This window comes from Magnolia sinica, chromosome 3 (assembly GCF_029962835.1).
Source record: "Magnolia sinica isolate HGM2019 chromosome 3, MsV1, whole genome shotgun sequence".
NCBI lineage: Eukaryota > Viridiplantae > Streptophyta > Magnoliopsida > Magnoliales > Magnoliaceae > Magnolia > Magnolia sinica.
Window position 1 is genome coordinate 100426745 of NC_080575.1, and position 23538 is coordinate 100450282.

At 38.9% G+C, this 23538-nt stretch overlaps 1 long non-coding RNA gene across 18 annotated transcripts in view; it reads left to right on the forward strand.

Moving 5' to 3' along the window:
• Positions 1-16633, forward strand: part of LOC131240414 (uncharacterized) — a 59493-nt gene extending 42860 nt beyond the window's left edge. For 16 of the 18 annotated variants that reach the window (XR_009168733.1, XR_009168743.1, XR_009168741.1 and 13 more), the window contains 2 exons: positions 15710-15865; positions 15961-16633. This is a non-coding gene — a long non-coding RNA (uncharacterized LOC131240414). The remainder of the gene's footprint in view (positions 1-15709; positions 15866-15960) is intronic. The other 2 variants (XR_009168736.1, XR_009168740.1) reach the window with 1 other exon arrangement.
• The last annotated feature ends 6905 nt before the right edge of the window (positions 16634-23538 follow it).

The window sequence follows — 23538 nt, forward strand, 5'->3', positions numbered from 1 at the left end:
GTTGAAATCATTAACATGGAGGGCTACTTTCTAGTGATCCATTTGACTGGTTCCGTATGCGTGTGGCTAATTCTTAAAATCATACATGTTTCAATGGCTTGTCTGATTTCAAGTCAGACGGCTAATTTTTAGTTATCCAAACCATTCATATAACTGAGGGAAAGGCCTGTATGTGTATCGCTAGTTCTAAAAATATTATTTGTTTCAATGACTTAACCGACTTTTAAAACCAAATTTTGCATTTGGCAAAGTAAACTTCAAGTCGAAAAGGGATAACCCGGCATCTACTCAATTTTTCAATTCCTTAATATTGCGGGCTACTTTCTAGTGATCCAGTCGACTAATCCCGTATATGTGTGACTAATGCTGAAAATCATTCCTGTTTCAATGACTTGTCCGATTTCAAGTCAGAGGGCTACTTTCTAGTGATCCAAACCATTCATATGTCTGGGGAAAGGCCTGTATGTGTATGACTAGTTCGAAAAATCCTATTTGTTTCAATGACTAAGCCGACTTTTAAGACCAAATTTTGTATTTGGCTAAGTAAATTTCAGGTCAGAAAGGAGTAACCCGGCCACTACTCAATTGTTCAAATCCTTAATATAGCGGGCTACTTTCCAGTGATCCATTTGACTAGTCCCGTAAATGATTAACTAATTTTAAAAATCATACCTGTTTCAATGACTTGTCCAATTTCAAGTCAGTGGGCTACTTTCTTGTTATTCAAACCATTCATATGTCTAGGGAAAGGCCCGTATGTTTATGACTAGTTCTAGAAATCTTATTTGTTTCAACGACTTAGCTGACTTTTAAGACCAAACTCTGCATTTGGCTAAGTAAATATCAAGTCGAAAAGGGGTAACCCGGCCTCTACTCAATTGTCCAAATCATTATCATGGAGGACTACTTTCTAGTGATCCATTCGACTAGTTACGTATGTCTGGCTAATTCAAAAAAGCATTCCTGTTTCAATGACTTGTCAGATTTCAAGTCAGAGTGCTAATTTTTAGTAATCGAAACCATTCATATATCTGGGGGAAAGGCCCGTATGTGTATGACTAGTTTTAAAAATCGTATTGGTTTCAACGACTTAGCCGACATTTCAAATTTTGTATTTGGATTAGTAAATTTCAAGTCAAAAAGGGGTAACCTAGCCTCTTCTCAATTGTTTAAATCTTTAGTATAGCGGGTTACTTTCCAATGATCCTTTCGACTAGGCCCGTATATATGTGACTAATTCTGAAAATCATACCCGTTTCAATGACATGTCCGATTTTAAGTCAGAGGGCTACTTTTTAGTGATCCAAACCATTCATATGTCCAGGGAAAGGCCCATATGTGATGACTAGTTCTAAAAATTCTATTTATTTCAATGACTTACCCGACTTTTAAGACCAAATTTTGTATTTGGCTAAGTAAATTTCAAGTCGAAAAGGGGTAATCGGGCCTCTACTCAATTGTTCAAATCCTTAATATGGCGGGCTACTTTCCAGTGATCCATTCGACTAGGCCCGTATATGTGTGAATAATTCTAAAAATCATACTTGTTTCAATGACTTGTCCGATCTCAAGTCAGAGGGCTACTTTTTAGTGATCCAAACCATTCATATGTCTGGGGAACGGCCCGTATGTTTATGACTAGTTCTAAAAATCCTATTTCTTTCAATGACTTAGCGGACTTTTAAGACCAAATTTTGCATTTGGCTAAGTAAATTTCAAGTTGAAAAGGGGTAACCCAGCCTGTAATAAATTGTCCAAATTCTTAATATGGCGGGCTACTTTCCAGTGATCCATTCTCGACTAAGCCTGTATGTGTGTGACTAATTCTAAAAATCATACATGTTTCAATGACTTGTCTGATTTCAAGTCAGAGGGCTATGTTTTATTGATCTAAACCGTTCATATGTCTGGGGGAAGGCCTATATCTGTATGAATAGTTTTAGAAATCCTATTTGATTCAACGACTTAGCCGACTTTTAAGACCAAACATTGCATTTGGCCAAGTAAATTTCAAGTCGAAAAGGGTAACCCGACCTCTACTCAATTGTCCAAATCTTTAATATGGTGTGTCATTCTCCAGTGATCCATTCGATTATGCCCATATGTGTGTTACTAATTCTTAAAATTAAACATTGTATGAATGACTTGTCTGATTTGAAGTCAGAGGGCTACTTTTTAGTGAACTAAACCATTCTTATGTCAGAGGGGAAGGCCCGTATTTGTATGAATAGTTCTAAAAATCATATTTGTTTCAATGAGTTAGCCGACTTTCAAGACCAACCCATTGCTGTTTCAATGATTGGTCTTATTTCAAGTCAGAGGGCCACTTTTTTAGTGATCCAAACCATTCCTATATCTGGGGGAAGCCTTGTATTTGTATGAATAGTTATAGAATTCCTATTTGTTTCAACGAATTAGCCAGCTTTTAATACCAAATTTTGCATATGGCTAAGGAAATTTCAAATCGAGAAGGGGTAGCCCGGCCTCTACTCAATTGTCGAAATCATTATCATCGAGGGCTACTTTGCAGTGATCCATTCGAGTAATTCCGTATATGTGTGGCTAATTCTATAAATCATACCTATTTCGATGACTTGTCCAATTTCAAGTCAGAGGGCTAATTTTTAGTGATCCAAACCATTCATATGTCTGGGGTGAATGCTCGTATGTGTATGACAAGTTCTAAAAATCTTATTTGTTTCAACGACTTAGCCTACTTTTAAGAACAAATATTGCATTTGGCTAAGTAAATTTCAAGTGTAAAAGGGGTAACCCGGCATCTAATAAATTGTTCAAATCCTTAATATAGCGGGCTACTTTCCAGTGATTCATTTGACTAGGCCCGTATATGTGTGACTAATTCCAAAAATCATACCTGTTTCAATGACTTGTCGAATTTCAAGGCAGAGGGCTAGTTTCTAGTGATCCAAACCATTCATATGTCTGAGGAAAGGTCCATATGTTTACGACTAGTTCTAAAAATCCTATTTGTTTCAATGACTTGGCCGATTTTTAAGACCAAATTTTGCATTTGACTAAGTAAATTTCAGGTCGAAAAGCGGTAAGACGGCCTCTAATAAATTGTCCAAATCCTTAATATGGCGGGCTACTTTCCAATGATCTATTCGACTAAGCCCGTATGTGTGTGACTAATTCTAAAAATCATACATGTTTCAATGACTTGTCCGATTTCAAGTCAGAGGGCTACGTTTTATTGATCCAAACCGTTCATATGTCTGGGGGAAGGCCTATATCTGTATGAATAGTTCTAGAAATCCTATTTAATTCAACGACTTAGCCGACTTTTAAGACCAAACATTGCATTTGGCTAAGTAAATTTCAAGTCAAAAAGGGGTAACCCGACCTCTACTCAATTGTCCAAATCTTTAATATGGTGTGCCATTCTCCAGCAATCCATTCGATTATGCCCATATGTGTGTTACTAATTCTTAAAATTATACATTGTATGAATGACTTGTCTGATTTGAAGTTAGAGGGCTACTTTTTAGTGAACCAAACCATTCTTATGTCCGAGGGGAAGGCCCGTATCTGTATGAATAGTTCTAAAAATCATATTTGTTTCAATGAGTTAGCCGACTTTTAAGACCAAACCATTCCTGTTTCAATGACTGGTACGATTTCAAGTCAGAGGGCTACTTTTTAGTGATCCAAACCATTCCTATATCTGGGGGAAGCCCTGTATTTGTATGAATATTTCTAGAAATCCTATTTGTTTCAACAAATTAGCCAGCTTTTAAATTTTGCATATGGCTAAGGAAATTTCAAATCGAAAAGGGGTAGCCCAGCCTCTACTCAATTGTCGAAATCATTATCATCGAGGGCTACTTTGCAGTGATCCATTTGAGTAGTTCCGTATATGTGTGGCTAATTCTATAAATCATACCTGTTTCAATGACTTGTCCAATTTCAAGTCAGAGGGCTAATTTTTAGTGATCTAACCATTCATATGTCTGGGGTGAATGCCCGTATGTGTATGACTAGTTCTAAAAATCTTATTTGTTTCAACAATTTAGCCGACTTTTAAGAACAAATATTGCATTTGGCTAAGTAAATTTCAAGTCAAAAAGAGGTAACCCGGCATATAATAAATTGTTCAAATCCTTAATATAGCGGGCTACTTTCCAGTGATCCATTCGTCTAGGCCCGTATATGTGTGACTAATTCTAAAAATCATACCTGTTTCAATGACTTGTCAGATTTCAAGGCAGAGGGCTAGTTTCTTGTGATCCAAACCATTCATATGTCTGGGGAAAAGCCCGTATGTTTATGACTAGTTCTAAAAATCCTATTTGTTTCAATGACTTAGCTGACTTTTAAGACCAAATTTTGCATTTGGCTAAGATGGACTCTAATAAATTGTCCAAACCCTTAATATGGCGGGCTACTTTCTAGTGATCCATTCGACTAAGCCCATATGTGTGCGACTAATTCTAAAAATCATACATGTTTCAATGGCTTGTCCGATTTCAAGGGGTAACCCGGCCTCTACTCTATTGTCGAAATCCCTAATATGGCGGGTTACTATCCAGTGATCCATTCGACTAAGCCTGTATGTGTGTGACTATTTCTAAAAATCATGCATGTTTCAATGACTTGTCCGATTTCAAGTCAGAAGGCTACTTTTACTGATCCAAACCATTCATATGTCTAGGGGAAGGCTCGTATATGTATGACTAGTTCTAAAAATCATATTTGCTTCACCGACCTAGCCAACTTTTAAGACCAAATTTTGCATTTGGCTAATTAAATTTCAACTCGAAAAGGGTAATCGGGCCTCTACTCAATTGTCCAAATCATTAACATGGAGGGCTACTTTCCAGTGACTAAGAAAATTTCAATTCGAAAAGGGGTAGCCCGGCCTCTACTCAAATCTCGAATTCGTTAACATGGAGGGCTACTTTCTAGTGATCCATTCAACTAGTTCCGTATGTGTGTGGGCTAATTCAAGTCAGAGGGCTAAATTTTAGTTATCAAAACCATTTATATGTCTGTGGGAAGGCATATATCTATATGACTAGTTCTAAAAGTCCTATTTTATTCAACGACTTAGCCGACTTTTAAAACCTAATTTTGCATTTGGCTATGTAAATTTCAAGTCAAAAACGGGTAACCCGACCTCTACTCAATTGTTCAAATCTTTAATATGGTGGGTTACTTTCCAGTAATACATTCGACTAGGGCTGTATGTGTGTGACTAATTCTAAAAATCATACCTGTTTCAATGACTTGTTCGATTTCTAGTCCGAGGGCTACTTTTTATTGATCCAACCCATTCATATGTCTGGGGGGAAGTCCTGTATCTGTATGAATAGTTCTAGAAATCTTATTTGTTTCAAAGAATTAGCCGGCTTTTATGACCAAATTTTGCATTTGGGTAAGTAAATTTCAAGTCGAAAAGGGGAAGCCTGTCCTCTACTCTATTGTTGAAATCATGAACAAGGAGTGCTACTTTCTAGTGATCCATTCGACTAGCTCCGTATGTGTGTGGTTATTTCTATAAATCATACATGTTTCAATGACTTGCCCGATTTCAAGTTAGAGGGCTAAATTTTAGTTATCCAAACCATTCATATGTCTGGGGAAAGGCCTATTTCTGTATGACTAGTTCTAAAATTCCTATTTGATTCAACAACTTAGCCGACTTTTAAAACCAAATTTTGCATTTGGCTAAGTAAATTTCAAGTCGAAAAGGGGTTACCAGGCCTCTAATCAATTATTCAAATCTTTAATATGGCGGGTTACTTTCCAGTGATCCATTCGACTAGGGCCCGTATGTGTGTGACTAATCCTAAAAATTATACACCCATTTTTTTGACTTGTATGATTTCAAGTCAGAGGGCTACATTTTAATGATCCAAACCAATCGTATGTCTGGAGGTAAGGCACGTATGTTTGTGATTAGTTCTAAAAATCCTATTTGTTTCAACAACTTAGCCGACTTTAAGACCAAATTTTGCATTTGGCTAAGTAAATTTCAAGTCGATAAGGGGTAACCCGGCCTCTACTCAATTGTCCAAATCCTCAAAGTGGCGGGCTACTTTCTAGTGATCCTTTCGACTAGGCCTGTATCTTTGTGACTAATTCTTAAAATTATTTCCGTTTTTGTGACTTGTCCAATTTCAAGTCAAAGGACTACATTTTAGTGATCCAAACCAATCATATATGTCTGGAGGTAAGGCCCGTATGTGTGATTAGTTTTAAAAATCCTATTTATTTCAACAACTTAGCCGACTTTTAGGACCAAATTTTGCATTTGGCTAAGTGAATTTCAAGTCGATAAGGGGTAACCCGGCCTCTACGCAATTGTTCTAATCCTAAAAATGGCGGGCTGCTTTCTAGTGATCCATTCGACTAGGCCCGTATGTTTGTGACTAATTCTTAAAATCATACCTGTTTCAATGGCTTGTTTGATTTCAAGTCAGAGGGCTACTTTTTAGTGATCCAAACCATTCATATGTCTAGGGGGGAGGCCCATATGTGTGTGACTGGTTCTAAATATCTTATTTGTTTCATCGACTTAGTCGAGTTTTAAGACCGAACTTTGCATTTGGGTAAGTAAATATCAATTCGAAATGGGTTAACTCAGCATCTACCCAATTATCGAAATCATTATCATGGAGGACTACTTTACAATGACTAAGAAAATTTCAAGTCGAAAAGGGGTAGCCTGGCCTCTAGACAATTGTCGAAATCATTAACATGGAGGGCTACTTTTTAGTGATCCATTCGACTAGTTCCATATGTGTGGCTAATTCTAAAAATCACACCTGTTTCAATGACTTATCCGATTTCAAGTCAGAGGGCTAATTTTTAGTTATCCAAACCATTCATATGTCTGGGGGAAAGGCCCGTATGTGTATAACTAGTTCTAAAAATCCTATTTGTTTCAATGACTTAGCTGACTTTTAATACGAAATTTTGCATTTGGCTAATTAAATTTCAAGTCGAAAAGGGGTAACCCAGCCTCTACTCAGTTGTTCAAATCCTTAATATGGTGGGATACTTTCCAGTGATCCATTTGACTAGGCCCGTATGTGTGTAACTAATTTTAAAAATCATACTTCTTTCAATGATTTGTCCGATTTCAAATCAGATGGCTACTTTTTAGTGATCCAAACCATTCATATGTTTGGTGGGAAGGCCTATATATGTATGACTAGTTCTTAAAATCATATTTATTTCACCGACATAGCCAACTTTTAAACCAAATTTTGCATTTGGCCAATTAAACTTCAAGTCAAAAGGGGGTAATTAGGCCTCTACTCAATTGTCCTAATCATTAACATGGGGGACTACTTTCCAGTGACTAAGAAAATTTCAAGTCGAAAAGGGGTAGCCCGGCCTCTACTCAATTGTCCAAATCATTAACTTGGTGGGCTACTTTCTAATAATCCATTCAACTAGTTCCGTATGTGTGTGGCTAATTCTATGAATCGTACCTGTTTTAATGACTTGTCCCATTCTTTTAAAAAGAAACCCTCAGAGTTGATAACATCCTGCTCTTAGAGCAGGTTCTAAGGATACTAGCTGATTTAACCAACTTTTCTTTAATTAGGGTTTTTAATTGTTTTGTTTTCGTTTCATTTCTTCTTGTTCTTTTTCTTTTCTTTTTTGGGTTTTTTTTTTTTTTTTCCCCTTTGTGATGGCCTTTTTTTCTCGTTATTACTATAGAAAATTATGATGCTTAAAATGCTAACCAAAATTTTTCTTGTTGTGCGTCTAGCACAATTTCAATAAAAAACAATTTCCACTTGTTCCTTGTTTCTTTTTGGGTTTTTTTTTTCCCCTTGTGACGGCCTTTTTTTCTTGTTACTTTAGAAAATTATGATGCTTAAAATGCTAACCAAAAATTTGCTTTTTGTGTGTCTTGCACTATTTCAATAAGAAACAATTTCCACTTGTTCCTTAGACAATTTGGTTCTTAGACATTGGATTAAGTTAGAAAGTAGTATTAAAAGAGTAGGAAAAACAAGGAAATTGTTTTTCTATATAAGTTTTTTTAAAATAAAAGAAAATGGCGTTGAAGAGCTTTGACGCTTGGTGTTTTTCCTTCAATTTGATGGGAATTAGTTGCACAGACTTTCTAACTAGGTGTTGCTTACGCTTCCACTCCCGCTCCCACTTCCTACATGTTTATACATTTTAACATTTTGAAATTGATGCTTCCTCGATCCCACGCCCAAACCTGTTGCTGATTCAGTTCCCAATTCCCACTTTGGGCAACTATATGAGGATACCTGATATTGTTCTTACAAGTTTTGTGCATGTAAAAAAGGTTTGTTATATCTTCTTCTTCTTTTCTTCTTCTTCTTTTGTAGAATTTACTTTTTTAATTTTAATTAGTTGAATCTTCTAAACAAATTGACTAGATTGTACTTGTTTTTGGTGAAGTGAGAAACCTTGTTTAGATGAATTTTACATGGACATTTTGCAGAAGATTGCTTGATTCACCTTGTATTATTGTATCTAGCGCTAACACTTATTTGTTCCCTAACTTGAGATTTAAGCAAATATCCATGAGAAAGTAAAAGTTTTCAGTATGTCGCGAAACCAAAATGGAATTAATAATTGGGATAGCCTGAGATTTGCATCCTCCTTTGCATAGAGTTTTTTTTTTTTAAAAAAAAAAAATTGAAGAGAAATGCATAATTACAACAGTACCATGACGTGCAAGAAGGTACAGGTAGTAAATTTGCTCTAATGGTACTAGTACCACTGCAGGCTATGGTGTCGCTGGGCACAGAAGGAGGGTCCAAGTGATGTATTCACAACATTCAATCCATCTATCGGATGCTTCACCCTTACATCCGGGGTCCAAAAATAAGCCCAAATGAAAACTCAGGGGGGGCCACAAAACATTAAACAAGTTGAGAGAACGCCCACCCTTGATTCCTCTAAAGGGCCCATAATGTTGTTTCCACAGAATCCAGGCGATCCAGACCCTTAGTCTGCCATGGATAAAGGGTTAGGACAAATATCAAGCTGTTCTGCAACTCATTTGGGCCCCAGTGAGAATTAAGGCTGCGAATGTATACTAATGATATGCATCTGATGGCAGGTTTCTGATGTGTTATATACACCAGGTGGGTCTCACATCTACCCTGTACCACTGGAAGCTTTACAGGTACCGATACTCCTAGAGCCCGTCTCATAAAATGATGGGAAAAAACTATGACTTCACTATACTTACAATAGTAAAAAATAATAATAATCAATTTATTTTAGAGGGATTATGATTTTAGAGAGTGAAGAAAAAGGTCATCAACTACGCCCTGCAATTGCATGGTGCAGTTAGTCTCAATTGGTGTCTTTGCATGTGAGGACTATACCGCCGTAATCCAATAAGGATATCACAACAAAAATAGACGGAGAATGAAGGATATTTGAGGACACAACATTTTCTGGCCACTAACTGAAGGTTTTGGATTTTCCCATTAATGAGATTTTTAGGTCAAATTGAAAACCACCCGAGAACTTCTGATATTCTCAGGTGGAACCCTGTATGTATGCGTGATGGAGCCCGATTCACCATCACATCCTTCTGTTTGGGCCCTTTTTTCACCTGAATACCAAATGAAAATAATGAGAACACTTTCGACTGGAATACAATTCATATAATCATTCACTAAGTAACAGTACGATTATATGATGGCGACTACGTATTTCAAATATAAATTAAATTAGACTCGTGCATGTTTGAGCTGCCATAATCCTCCCATGCACAAGCACGTGAGATCCAAGCCATTCATTATCTAGGCCCCATTACATACTTTTGTCGCACAATCTTCATTTGGGCTCCTTTCATACGAGCATTAGACACGTTGTCGATAGTCCCTTGAATTGCTAAGTTGGCTAGATCTTCAAGTTGTTGGAATTGGTTTGGTCTATATGGTTATTATTATTATTGGCTGGAGAGCAACAGCATTATCTTCTGCTTTTTAGTCACTTGCAATTTACACACAACTACCATACAAGGTATTGTTGTTTGTGCATTCTATGATTTCATTCTGGTTTACTTCCATTTTTTATTTCTCTTTGACTGTTGGAATATGCCTTGAGGAATTAGTCATCATGCTTGCCATGTGGGTCCAATGCCTTGTAATTTGGACCATTTGTTTGTCATGTAGCCCACAGTATCCATTGTGTACTTATCCAGGTGCTTGGGATCTACGTTTTGAGTTGGTCGAGAAAAATAATTACATTTATATGGTTGGGTGATTACATTGTACACATGTGCCACTTTGGCACATGCTTAGTGTGTTAATAAATGGAATCTCCCACACACCAAGCATGTATAAATGGAATCTCTCACAGGGTCTGGCTCCATGGCTAAGTGGTAGACAGACTCTGTTTCAGCACTGAGATCATGGGATCAAGGCTCATATGGTGTGGGGTATGTGTGTGGTGTGGGTGTCTTTTAAAAAAGAAATCTCTCACATGTATGTCGCTTACAAAGCCATATTGCATTGCTAAAATCATCAATGCATATTAAAAAAATATAACCTGTCCCAACCTGGCTTGACTTTAACAGGGTCTATCACCTGTACCCATCCCAAAACCAACTAAATGGTTTTTAACTAGGCCCAAAAGGTGAGACCTCAGCCCGACCAAATTTTCCTAACATGTCTAAGAGATGGGACCTGGACCCATTAAAACTAGATCAGGTCCATTATGTGGTACATATGTCCGGGTAGCCATCAACAACGCCACATAGAATCAGTTGGATTTTTGAGATTTTAGTCATCCTCTGGTAGTCATCCAATCTAATAGATAGATGCTATGATTTCAGTGGGCTACGCTACCCTTGGCTTCCACTAAAAAAAGTCATGGGTTTTTTCTAGTAATTTAGTCTAGCGGCATTCTGTTTGTCGTTGCGAGGATGTTAAAATCCCTTGATATACATTGATACACGAATCTTTAAGAGCTCAAGTTTTTAGGACAAGTGGTTGTTTGACATGGTATAGAGTAGAAGGTTATTTTCCCACAATATACCCCATTCTCTAATGGTTCATGCCATATGATGATCCCTTTTGCCATTTCCCTTTCACGGTCAAGATTGACAATTTCTTTTGTTTGTTTCCCGAAGATTTAAGGGCCGACTACCCTTAACGAGTTAAGACCATGTTGTTGAGGTAATGCAATTTCGAAGTGCCTGCTTATCATCAATCACACTCTGCAATAGTGAAGTTTTTCTCCTTTCCTTACACATGCATGGCACGCCCGACTAGCGGGCAGGTATTTTGTTGGGTAAGGCATGTTCTTGGTGGTCCCCACCTCGTGTACACTGCCGAAGAGGCACATCTATGACATTTGAGCCATCCAAGAGGTGGCCTCCAACCTTGAAGATCACGTAGCTCCAAGAATAGGCCAAATATGTTCACCGATGAGTGGATTGGCTTGATTTTTTTTATTGTACCAAGTGCATTAGATCTATACCATTCATTTAAGTGGATTGGCTTGATTTTTTTTTTTATGCCAGTTAATTTTAAGGCATGAGCTAAAAATGAGGCAATACGAATCTCAAGTAAACCACACCAAAAGAAACACTAGTGATTGAACGCCCACTATTGAAAACTTCATAAGGCCACTGTAATGTTTATTTGCCGTCCAACCTGTTGACCAGGTCACATACACTTGGACGAAGAGAAAACACAAATAATACAAAACTTTTATAGCCCCCCAGAAGCTTTCAATGGCGGGTGTTCAATCACCACTATTTCTTGTGATGTGGCCCACCTAAGATTTTAGAATCTGCCTCATTTTGGGCTTGTCCTAAAATTAGTTGGCAAAATGGATGGATGGCATCGATAAAACACATGCATCATGGAGGGCCCACAAAGCACCCACCATCATTGCCTAGGACCACCTCGGTACTGGAGGCACTACAAGAAAATGCCCTTCTACTGAAATTGCGTCGGATGGGATGCAATGCGTCTAAGTACGAAAGTATGGCAGAGCTATAGAATGTAAGCTATGTCCTAGAGGGGGGTTGATTAGGACCAATTAAAAATTATGCCAATTAAAAACAAATTGCCTAGTTTAAATTAAATTCCATTTAAACTATACTAAGCAATGTAACCCTAAGGCTTCCAAGCCAATAGAGTGTCCAATCACATAGGATACACTAGATATACAAGTAAAGCAACTAGCCTATAAAGATAGTGTACATGAGTATGTGGGATGTGATTCGTATCAATCGTAGACATTCATCTAATCATGCATCATAATTAAGCATTCAAAGCACAAAAGCATAATTAAATAAATGCGCAAAGACAATCCCAAACACGATCGTATATAGTGGTTCGGATACGTGCCTACTCCACTCCCGGCGGACGCACTCTCTCCTAGAGTGTACCGGATTTCACTATCGGAGGTTTTAAATTAGGTTCACCTCAAACCTTTATAACCCTACACAAGGAATCTAAACATTTATGCCCTATGGAAGAGCAAGGGTCCTACACAAGAACCCGACGCTTTAGGCCCTATGGAAGAGTCAAGGTCCTATACAAAAACCTGAATTTATGTCCTACACAAGGACAAGGGTCCTAATCCCGAACCCAACAATTTAGGCCACACAGGCCAAGGTCGTACACAAGAACCTAGAGTTTATGCCCTACACGAGCAAAGGTTCTACTCTTGAACCTAACAATTTCGGGCACAGGCCAAGGTCCCAATCCCGAACCTAAGATTTATGCCCTACACAAGAGAAAGGGTCCTACTCCTGATCTCAAGACGTTTACTAAAGTTGGAGGCCTACAAAAGGACTTTAGTTGGTTTTTCCTTCAGCTAACCAACAACCTAGGTCCTACACAAGAACCACAGATTTAAGCCACACAGGCCCAGGTCCTGCACAAGAACCTAGGGTGAGTTTGGGGATACAAACTCTTGCACTCCAACCTACACAAGGTTGGAGTACAAAACCAGATTCCTACACATGACATTTGTCGAATTGAGTCACTTTTGCCGCTCCGTCTTGCGTCGCTTGATCTCCGCTCTCTCGTGCTTCAATCAGCTCCTCGATGCTCCCCCGATCATGTTACCGCTGCTTTGCCAAGGCTTCAGCTCCATGATCAATCTCCTTGCATATTATTCTTCTTCAAGATGACCAAGGTGATGGGAGTGGGTTGAATCTCCTACAACTAATGGGTAGTTGGTTTCCTAGGGGATTCAACAAGATGGGTCTCCTAGAAGACTTGGACAATGGTTTACCAAGATGCTTAAGTCCAATGTCTAGGAAATGGAGGAGTTCAAGCAAATCTCCAATGGTGAGGTTGGAATCCTCATTAGAGTTGAAATCTCAAGGGAGATGCTTGGAACTCATTGGAATGGAGGCAAGGAGTGAGGGATATGCGTATGGGATCACCTTACCTCCGGTTGCTCCAAAAACCCATCATCAAGCCCCAAAGCCAAATGCCCTTTATAAACTGTTTGAGCTCCAACGGTAAAAAAAGGGCAAAAAATGGCTCGTTCGATGTCATCGAAAAATCCAGACAATATGATGGTTTCTTGCTGGACATATTTGGACCATTTTTCGATTTCATCGACTGTCTTCGATTTAATCGAAGATCAAACTGCCATCGAAGGGGTTTGATGCCATCGAGAAAATCAAGGGGAAAATCCACAAACCTTGTTGGACAATCTCTGGATCTCAATCGATGCCATCGAGGGGTCTTTAATGTCATCGAGAATTCCAGGGAGAAATCCCATTTAATTGCTAGACATTTTCTGACTCTCAATCAATGTCATCGAAAACATAAGTTTCGATGTCATTGAAGGGACCTCGATGCCATCGAGAATTTCAGAGAATAATCCAGTTGGTTGTTGGACATCCCTGACTCTCGATTGATGTCATCGAGCAAGTCTTCGATGTCATCGAAAAGGAGCTTCGATGGCAGCTCGATGCCACCGAAGTCTCATCGAAAATTGTTATTTTGAGCTATCTTTTGCACAACAGTTTCGCACCTCTTCTAGCCTTGTTTATCATGTTTTTCTTGATTTCCTAAGGCTAAGTGATGATCAATTAATTATTCCTATTAGGTCAAGATCATCTAGACGTGAAGGGTTTGTTTTGGGTTAGGGTTAGGGTCACCAAGGCCACATGTTTACCTGTTCTTGCCTCCTTGATGCTTCTGCTCAGCTGTGTCTTCGATCTTCACTTTCCAAAGGCTCAACCAACTTTACGACGCAACGACTCTCGTGATTGACAAACCAGGGTGCAAAAATGAGTGCACTAACATTTACCAGCACATTTTTTTATCAGCAGCCATCTCTAAATGCTGGTGATAATGGGAATCACCGGCGGCCATAAAAAAGTGCCCTCGATTTTGATAGGTGGGCCCCAGTAAAAGGGTTTTACCGGGGCCCTTAATATTTCACTCTCTTTCCATCTCTTCTCGCTCTCCCATCCAAGATCTCTCCACGCGCCCTTCATTTCCCTCCTCTCTTTCCCTCTCTCCTCGTTCTCCCTTCCTCGATCTCTCTCCTGACTCGCTTCTCCCTCTCCCTTCCTCGATCTCTCTCCCTCATACTCTCTCAATCTCTCTCTCCCTTCCTCTCCCTCCCCCTCTCGATCTCCCTGATTTCCCTCCCTCTCTCTCGATGTCTCTCTCCCTCGTTCTCTTTGATGCGCAATTTCATCGATCTCTCTCCAACAGTTGAAGAGAATAAAAGAAATCAGAGTAGAAAGTCGAAGGTACTCTCTCTCTCTCTCTCATTTCCTCTTTTGATGGCCAGAAATTGGGCCGCAGCCATATCCGCTACTGTCCATGGCCGCCTACACGTGTATTTTAACTGTTTGAAGACATGCTTCAACCAAGAATCTTCTTGGAAAAAAGCATGCTACTGGTCATTTGGTATGGATCTCGTTTCTCCCATTTGTAAATCAGGGATGGGTGTGGTTCTCTGCATAGAGAAGGCATCGTCTCAATCCGTTGTAGCTGGTGTTGTGGAAGCCGTTATGATCGTACAGGTAATTTTATTTTTATTTTAAAAAAAAAAAAAAACCCTAATTTACAGATTTATGGACTGAGTTTTGGATCTGCCTGATTTTTGGACTGTTGTCCTAATGTGAGCATGAGAAATAGATGGACGAAGCATGCATAAGGGGAGTGTTAGAAGAATGGTTGCCTCTCCTCAGCCAATGCTTGTCTGCTTGTATCTTCTCACATACAAATGAGGATGTTCATCTACCTTGAGGGGCTCCATCTACTTGTGTGCATGTATTAGGGGAGGATGATGTTTATAAGAAAGAAACTAAGTCTTACGAGCTAGTGTACTCCAGTCAGTCTTTCAGTGTGGGGCAAGAACTAGGAAGAGTGACTGTTGAACATATATTTCTCCTTGTGGGATGACATTTCCTGATGCTAAATGCTTGGAATTATTCCTTGAGGCGAACTTCACTTCCGAAACTTTTTAGAATTGGTTGATCTTTAATAGGTGTTGGTGGTCCTGGGTGAGTCGTAAACTATTGGGATGCAAAAGTAGGGTGATGAATAGTGTAGACGTGAAAGATCTGGGAAAGAGACCATTCTTTTTCTAGGAGTTTTCAACTGATTATCTTCTTCAATTTTTCTTTCATCATATTGACCTAAATGTGTGAATCTGATGGTAGTGCTTCATCATATTTCCAACAAATTCACTGTCTTCTTCTTCTTGATCTGACATGAACTTGGGGGTTTTGTCTTTTTAGTCTTTGAATGCCCATTATTGCTGCCTAATTATAGAGGTTCTGGGTTCTTGGTATGGTGTTATTCTTGATGCATGTTTCGTGGCTAGTTTCTACTGTAAGATCAATGCCTCTCCATACCATGGGTTCTTTACCTAGTCGTTGACAGGAAGAAACGCGGTAATTTTTCATTACTTACCAATATAATCTTGTGTGCCAGTTAATTTGTTATATACCCGATGAAATTGTTTTAATTGTGTTTAATGTTTTGGCAGGCTACGATTTGGCCTTTATGATCTTTTTGGATGCATGCTTGGGTTTCTTTGAGACATTTTTACAAATTAAAATTGTGAAAAGCTCTCTTTGGGCAGCTTCAACTGCTATGTGGAATTTTAAATGAACCATATGGAACACCACGGTCCAGCTTTGATGATTTTGGTTGGGGGAAGGGTCTCTGTTCGCTTTGTAAAATGCTGCAGGTTGTTTTGCAAACTTTTGCAGGTTCGGCAGCTATTTGGGGTAGCTCTCTTACGGTTCTTTTGTTCTCTGTCATGCTCTCTTGTTGTGGAGAAGACTAAGAGCGTCTTGTTTCGGTAGCTGCATGTGATAAAATGATTTATGGCAGCAACTTCATGCTTCCCAGTCGCCTTTGTGGGTGTCTTGTGGCTAAACTTCTCTGATGGTTGAATTGCAGTTCCTTTTGTATCTGTTCTCGTAATCTCCTTGAGGATTGAATTTAAAATGACAGAAAAACCCTTGTGGCAGATAACCTCTCCCTTTTGGACATTGGTCACCTTGGAACTTGTATTATGGTTCTTCATCGTCTGTATGAGTTACAGATTTCACAGCTAGTGGGTCCTAAAACTTTCTATCACTGAAGTGGTCTCTCTTTTTTCCTCCTTGTTCCTGGAAACCGAGGTGTATTTGATATGTGAGAGAATTGCCGTGGGGTTCTTGGTTGGCCTTTCACACAAGGTATGTATATGAAACAAATATACTTTTTTCTTAATTTTGATGTTGCCTACAAGGTATTTGATGAAATACCTGTAAACCACTGTTGCTGTTTTACATTAAGTGAGAACTTGAAGGTGCATTCCATGTGTTTGTGAAAATACTGCACAGGTGAACTTGGCTCGATCTTGGCTCGAACTCGGCTTGAACTGCTGACCAAATTGAGCTGAGCTCACCAGTCAGGCTCGAAGACCAAGTCGAGCCGAGTTCAAGCTGGGGTCAGCTAGTGGCCTAGCTGAGTTGAGCTCTAGTTCTACCATCTCTATCATGTTATCACCTAATGCGCCTGATGAAATTGGAATTTTTTACCCAAATGACCCCAAGGCTTGGAGTTTTTGTGTTTGGACTTTCTTTATGTAATCTTTTTATTTGGATTTGTATTGAATATATTCGGTCCATTGGAATCAACATTTCATAAATGAATATGGGCCAAAGAATGAGTCTTATTTGCATATCAACTTGACCACACACACACACACACACACACACGGATTAGATCTGCATTCAAGTGGCCCCAATCATCATGTCATGGCCACTTCATATATCTCATGAATAAAAGCAAGGGCACATCTCCTAAAAGCAAGCGTATTTTGGTTCACCAAAAAAATTAAAAAATTGGTAAAAGATTTTTTTTAAAAATAAATAAAGAAAATAAAAAGGAAGGACATCCTTGAAATATCCCTATCTTGAGGTCATTTTGGTATAAATTTATGACAACCTTTGATTCTCGGACACGGATTAGCTATTGAGTAGCCAGACTCGCTACTATAGTAACGTCACTAAGTTCGGTGGGACCCACCATGATGTATGTGTTGTATCCACACTGTCCATCCTTTTGGAGATATAAATTTAGGGTACTAGCCAAAGAATGAGTCAGACTAAAAGCTCGAGTGGACCCACCACAGAAAACAGTGGAGAGAGTGACACCCACCATTAAAATTTTCTAAGAGACACAAAAGTTTTCGATCAAGTTAAAATTTGTGTTTTCCCTTCTTTCATGTCTGTCTTAACTTATGAACACATTGGATCACAGATAAACATAATAGTGGATCTTAGGAAGGTTTCAACGGTGGGCGTCAATCTTCCCTCCTCTCTTTCCTTCTCTTCTCGTTCTCTCTTCCTCGATCTCTCTCCCGTCTCGCTTCTCCCTCTCCCTTGTACTCTCTCGATCTCTCTCCCTTCCTCTCCCTCCCCCTCTCGATCTCTCTCCAACAGTAGAAGAGAATAGAAGAAATCAGAGGAGAAAGTCGAAGGTACTCTCTCTCTCTCTCATTTCCTCTTTTGATGGCCAGAAATTGGGCCGCAGCCATATCCGCTACTGTCCATGGCCGCCTACACGTGTATTTTAACTGTTTGAAGACATGCTTCAACCAAGAATCTTCTTGGAAAAAAGCATGCTACTGGTCATTTGGTATGGATCTCGTTTCTCCCATTTGTAAATCAGGGATGGGTGTGGTTCTCTGCATAGAGAAGGCATCGTCTCAATCTGTTGTAGCTGGTGTTGTGGAAGCCATTATGATCGTACAGGTAATTTATAAAATAAAAAAAAAAAAAAAAACCCTAATTTACAGATTTATGGACTGAGTTTTGGATCTGCCTGATTTTTGGACTGTTGTCCCAATGTGGGCATGAGAAATAGATGGACAAAGCATGCATAAGGGGAGTGTTAGAAGAATGGTTGCCTCTCCTCAGCTAATGCTTGTCTGCTTGTATCTTCTTACATACAAATGAGGATGTTCATCTACCTTGAGGGGCTCCATCTGCTTGTGTGCATGTATTAGGGGAGGATGATGTGGATGATGTTTATAAGAAAGAAACTAGATCTTACGAACTAGTGTACTCCCGTCAGTCTTTCAGTGTGGGGCAAGAACTAGGAAGAGTGACTGTTGAACATATATTTCTCCTTGTGGGATGACATTTCCTGATGCTAATTTCTTGGAATTATTCCTTGAGGCGAATTTCACTTCCGAAACTTTTTAGAATTGGTTGATCTTTAATAGGTGTTGGCGGTCCTGGGTGAGTCGTAAACTATTGGGATGCAAAAGTAGGGTGATTAATAGTGTAGACGTGAAAGGTCTGGGAAAGAGACCACTCTTTTTCTACGAGTTTTCAACTGATTATCTTCTTCAATTTTTCTTTCATCATGTTGACCTAAATGTGTGAATCTGATGGTAGTGCTTCATCATATTTCCAACAAATTCACTGTCTTCTTCTTCTTGATCTGACATGAACTTGGGGATTTTGTCTTTTTAGTCTTTGAATGCCCGTTATTGCTGCCTAATTATAGAGGTTCTGGGTTCTTGGTTCTTGGTATGGTGTTATTCTTGATGCATGTTTTGTGGCTAGTTTCTACTGTAAGATCAATGCCTCTCCATACCACGGGTTCTTTACCAAATCATTTTTATTTTTTTTGTTAGCTTGTTTGTACACACCCATGTCAGTACACACACTCCATGTTAGCTACCCCCACTAGGGATCGACTTTACCAAGTCGTTGACAAGAAGAAACGCGGTAAATTTTCATTACTTACCAATATAATCTTGTGTGCCAGTTAATTTGTTATATACCCGATGAAATTTAATTGTGTTTAATGTTCTGGCAGGCTACGATTTGGCCTTTATGATCTTTTTAGATGCATGCTTGGGTTTCTTTGAGACAGTTTTTACAAATTAAAATTGTGAAAAGCTCTCTTTGGGCAGCTTCAACAGCTATGTGGAATTTTAAATGCACCATATGGAACACCACGGTCCAGCTTTGATGATTTTGGTTGGGGGAAGGGTCTCTGTTCTCTATGTAAAATGCTGCAGATTGTTTTGCAAGATTTTGCAGGTTCGGCAGCTATTTGGGGTAGCTCTCTTACGGATCTTTTGTTCTCTATCATGCTCTCTTGTTGTGGAGAAAGACTAAGAGCGTCTTGTTTCGGTAGCTGCATGTGATAAAATGATTTATGGCAGCAACTTCATGCTTCCCAGTTGCCATTGTGGGTGTCTTGTGGCTAAACTTCTCTGATGGTCGAATTGCAGTTCCTTTTGTATCTGTTCTCGTAATCTCCTTGAGGATTGAATTTAAAATGACGGAAAAACCCTTGTGGCAGATAACCTCTCCCTTTTGGACATTGGTCACCTCGGAACTTGTATTATGATTCTTCATCGTCTGTATGAGTTACAGATTTCACAGCTAGTGGTTCCTAAAACTTTCTATCACTGAAGTGGTCTCTCTTTTTTCCTCCTTGTTCCTGGAAACCGAGGTGTATTTGATATGTGAGAGAATTGCCGTGGGGTTCTTGGTTGGCCTTCACACACACACACACACACACACACACACGACTCAAAAAAGCTCCATTCGACTCGACTCGGGTCGAAATTGAGTTCGAGCCAAGTCGAGTTGATTTTTTGAGCTCGAAAAATTTTCAAACCGAGTTCGGGCTTGCCCGAGCTCGACTTGACTCGGATCAAACCAGTTCGGTGACTTGGTTACTTTGATATTGATGTTGCTCACCAAGTGTTTGATGAAATGACTCAATGAAGTGTCGGCCAGTGGCATAGAAGGTATGTATATAAAACAAATACACTTTTTTCTTGATTTTGATGTTGCCTACAAGGTATTTGATGAAATACCTGTAAACCGTTGTTGCTGTTTTTTGCACAGGTGAACTTGGCTTGAACTGGCTCGAGCTGCTGACCAAATTGAGCTGAGCTAGCCAGTTAGGCTCGAAGACCGAGCCGAGCCGAGCCAAGTTCAAGCTGGGGTCAGCTAGTGGCCGAGCTGAGTTGAGCTCTAGTTCTACCATCTCTATCGTGTTATCACCTAATGTGCCTAATGAAGTTTATGTGTTTGGACTTTATTTAATCTTTTTATTTGGATATGTATTGAATATATTCGGTCCATTGGAATCAACATTTCATAAATGAATATAGGCCAAAGAATGAGTCTTATTCGCATATCAACTTGATCACACTACAAAGAAATAATCGAGAATGACTACATTATCGCTTGGTTGGGCCACAAGGAACTCATATTAAGATGAAGTCAATGTATTTTCATTGAAATAATAGGCCACAAAAAGAATGAATGGATTAGATCTGCATTCAAGTGGCCCCAGTCATCATGTTATGGCCACTTCATATATCTCATGAAAAAAAGCAAGGGCAAATCTCCTAAAAGCAAGCGTATTTTGGTTCACCAAAAAATTAAAAATTTGCTAAAACATTTTTAAAAAAAAATAAAGAAAATAAAAAGGATATCCTCGAAATATCCCTACCGTGAGGTCATTTTGCTAAAAACTTCTAACAAAATATATGACGTCCTTTGATTCTCGGACACGGATTAGCTATTGAGTAGCCAGACTTGCTGCTGAAGTAACGTCACTGAGTTCTGTGGGACCCACCATGATGTATGTGTTGTATCCACACCATCCATCCTTTTGGAGATATAAATTTAGGGTACGAACCAAAGAATGAGTCAGATCCAAAGCTCGACTGGACCAACCACAGAAAACAGTGGAGAGAGTGACACCCACCATTAAAATTTTCTAAGAGCCACAAAAGTTTTCGATCAAGTTAAAATTTGTGTTTTCCCTTCTTTCATGTCTGTCTTAACTTACGAACACATTGGATCACAGATAAACATAATAGTGGATCTTAGGAAGGTTTCAACGGTGGGCGTCAATCTTCCCACTGTTTTCTGTGGTGGGGTCCACTCCAGATTTAGATATGACTCATTCTTTGTCTCATGTCCTAAAATGATCTCTCCAAATGGATGGACGATGTAGATACAACATATACATCATTGTGGGTCCCACAGAACTTGATGAGGTCACTTCAGTAGCGAGTCTGGCTACTCAACCTGTCAGTATCTAATCCGCGTCCTTGGTTCTCTAAATATCTCAAATGAAGGACTGGTGGATATCCATTGGACAGTTAATGCCAAAAGTATTCATTGATCTTTTTTAATCTATTGGACAGTTAATAACAAAAGTATTCATTGATCTGATTTCTACGAACATATTTCTATTAATCAGTGGTGAAGATTTCATGAGAAAACTAATTTTAGGTCCCCTGACCTATTTTCAGAGAGTTTAGGTATTTCGGACGATTCATATTGAGTTTACTAAAATGCGTTGTGTGCGTGCGTATGAGCCACCACACTTCACCAGAGTATAAATAAGCCTTCGGTTACCGAATAATCAGGAGAAATTTAGGACTGTGGACCCCACCTTTTAGCTGTTTTTATGAAAGAAGACAAACCTTGTTTTGCAACTTAGACCCTCCACGTGCGGATACTGAATTTCGGGACGAAAATTCCCCTCCTTTCACGGAAACGGATTGGGTACTCTGCTTGCCACCAGCCAACGGCGGATGGTCGGTGGTCTGTGGGCCCCAACATGATGTATGCTCTTCATCCATGCCGTCCATATATTTTTCCAGATCATTTTATGATACGAGACCAAAAATGAGTTATATCCACATCTCAAATGTACCACATTACAGGAAACAGTGTTGAATGAGCGTTGACCCTTAAAAACTTTTAGGGGGCCCACTGTGATGTTTGTGAGAAAATCTCTCCGTCTAAGTTCCTTCATAGGGTCATAAAGACCTGGATGAAGAGGAAAATAAATTTCATAATGATCCAAAATTTCTGTAACCTCTAAAAGGGTTTCAATGGTAGACGTTCAATTCCCCACTGCCTTTTACAGTGTAGTTCACTTGATAGTTAGATCTATCTTATTTTTCATCTCAAGCCTTAATATGATCTCTCCAAATAGATGGATGGTTTGGATATAATACAGACCTCATGATGGGACCCACAAAAGCAACAGAGCAAAAAAAAAAGACGGCCGCGGTGGAGTCTGGCTGCGGTTATGGCTACGGTTATAATCCGTAGCTATAGTGTATTGAAAATTGGAGGATTTTTAGGCAAACACGTTGGACAGTTAATGGACCTTTTCGATAATATCGAAAGGTCATTGGTATATCGACGCTACCTATTGCTACGGTTATAATCCGTAGCCTACGTCTATGGTAATTACTCAATATTAGTTATCGATACTATTGATCATGTCTCGATATTATCGATAACTTATGCTCGATATTATCGAACATATGTTGATAATATCAAAATTTTATCCATTTTTTGAGTTTTGTTACTGGCCAATTTGGCATTCATTTTCGATATTATCAAAATATAGTTGATATTATCAATAATCTATGGCTACGGTTATAATCCGTAGCCATAGGTCTGTGGTCATTTTCTCCTTTCTTTTCCCCACAGGTACTTATTACTTTATCAACTTTCTTCTTCACACCTGATGCAAAAATAAATAAATAAATAAATAAAGTAAAACAAAACATTAAGAAACCGTAGAGAATGTAACCTTAAAAGGCAATGTAACCTTTAAAAAAATCTAAAAAATAAGGGAAGACTTGCCTATGAATGAGTGAATGAGAAATAAAACTATAAAAGAAAAGGGAGGAAATGAAATAATCTTAATTGTTGAATCTTGATCTTCGATGGTTGAACGCTTCGACTTTAAACTTTAAATTTGAAGCTCGATCTTGGATACTCGAATGATGAATCTTCATCTTGGATGGTATTCTTAAATCTTGAATGGTCTTGGAAATGTTCAAATTTGTAAATGGGAAATGAAAAGTAATAGGGAGAAACTTGAAATAGTTGTAGAGAGATTAGAGTAAAAGAGAAAGAATGAGAGCTTTAGAGTCAAGAATAATGAAAATGGAGGGGATATGAGTGCCTATTTATAAGCAACAGTGTCCCACATTGCAAAAAAAATAAAAAAGATTGCTCCCAATGGTCATATTTCTGACTATTGAGAAATATGTGAT